Source organism: Cavia porcellus, unplaced genomic scaffold, assembly GCF_034190915.1.
Source record: "Cavia porcellus strain 051 isolate PalLab524CR breed Dunkin Hartley unplaced genomic scaffold, mCavPor4.1 scaffold_9, whole genome shotgun sequence".
NCBI classification, from domain to species: Eukaryota; Metazoa; Chordata; class Mammalia; order Rodentia; family Caviidae; genus Cavia; species Cavia porcellus.
The window spans coordinates 64,675,961-64,677,918 of NW_026947492.1; the positions used below are offsets into that span (position 1 = coordinate 64,675,961).

General features: G+C 38.4%; 1 pseudogene; it reads left to right on the forward strand.

Moving 5' to 3' along the window:
• Nucleotides 1-660: 660 nt before the first annotated feature.
• LOC100735622 (olfactory receptor 51G2-like) lies at nt 661-1,597 on the forward strand (annotated as a pseudogene).
• Nucleotides 1,598-1,958: the final 361 nt, after the last annotated feature.

Genomic DNA, 1,958 nt, shown 5'->3' on the forward strand with positions numbered 1-1,958 from the left:
ATGTCTCCTAGCATAATGGGGATTGGCTGCGCTCTCTAATACATTTCTTCATTTACATGGGCATCAGTCAGTATGAGATGAATATCATACTCCTTTAGTTCTATCTAACCCATATTTGTCCTTTGAAAATTGACTCTAAAAATAGTCGTTCCCCTCCCTAGATGAGCTTAGTGGATCTCTATTTGTAGCCAGTGTTTTCTTATTAATTTTAAAGCAATATTTAATTTTAACTCTCATTGAGATAGTTTGTGTTTGAAAACACTGTTATGTATTTTTCTAATTTTTGCTCAACCAGCTATTCATTGTGATGTAGATGATAAAAGAATAAAATTTTAAATGATAAACACAGATAGTGATTAAATTATGGTAATTAAATTTGATTTAAACACTATAGACAACTGCATGAAAGCCTATATATATATATTCCTACTTTTAACACAACCATCTATTCTTCATTATGTGCATGAAAAAAGAATAAATAAATTTCTTAAATTGTAAATATGGGTAATAAACTGTGGTAATTAAACTTTATTAGCACAGGAATGGTTAAAACAATACACACACAAAAATGAAAGCATTTGTGGTTAGAATACTGACTTTTACCCTAATTTTCCATATTTATGTCTCTCCAATTAGACTGAAGGTGACTCCATCAGCACAATGTCTGTCTTCAATGGTTCTGCCCTGTATCCTAGCTTCCAACAGGCTTCTTGGGCCTTGAAAGCGTGTACACATTGATTGCCTCCCCATCCTTATGGTTTACACCACTTCCATTGTGGGGAATATTACCATCCTCTTCATTATCAGGACAGAGTCCTTGCTTCACCAACCAATGTACTACTTTTTCTCAATGCTGGCACTCACTGACCTAGGCCTATCCACCACCACCTTGCCCACTATGTTTAGTATCTTTAAGTTCCATGCTCAGGAAATTCCTTTTGATGCTTGTCTGGTCCAGATGTACTTCATCCACGTTTTCTCAATAATGGAGTCAGCTGTTCTGTTAGCCATGGCCTTTGACCACTTTGTAGCAATCCGAGAACCTCTGCGCTATGCGACCATTTTAACCAATGATGTGCTTATTGGGATTGGGTTGGCAATAGCTGGAAGAGCCTTAGCCCTGGTGTTTCTGGCTTCCTTCCTGCTGAAGAGACTCCAATATCATGCAGTCAATGTTCTCTCCTACCCCTTCTGCCTGCATCAGGACCTCATAAAGACAACCGTGTCCAGCCGTCTGGTGAGCAGTATCTATGGCCTCATGGTGGTCGTCTGCTCCATGGGACTTGATTCAGTGCTTCTCCTCCTGTCCTATCTCCTCATCCTGGGCACAGTGTTGAGTATAGCCTCCAAAGCAGAGAGAGTGAGAGCACTCAGTACTTGCATTTCCCACCTATGTGCCATGCTCACCTTCTACACACACATGATTGGCCTCTTTATGATCCGCCGCTATGGGCAGAGTGTGTCTCCGGTTGTCCACGTGCTCATGGCCAATGTATACTTGCTGGTGCCACATCTCATGAACCCTATTGTCTATAGTGTAAAGACCAAGCAGATTCGTGACAGAATCCTCAAGAAATTCAAGAAACATGAAGTTTAGATGAAAGATACTGCAAACCCCAACTTTCCTCCCATCTCCTCTATATGTATGAGAATATTTATCAATGTTGTCTTCAAAATGTAACTGATTCCAAAAATAATTTTCCTTGAAGCACTTTACCTAAATCTGAACAATACTAAAAGTTAGTGTTTCAGTGGAGAATAAAGACCTGACTTTATTTTATAATGAGATTATTTATTATATGTTTTGAATACTATCACATTCTAGATACTTAGATGTCAGGATTAATATAGACCTTACAATCTTGTAATGTATTTACCTGACTGTGAAAATGTTTGAAATACATTTTGGATCTGTCGCAATCAGAACAAAAAGGCTTCTCTCAGAACAAAACAAGGCC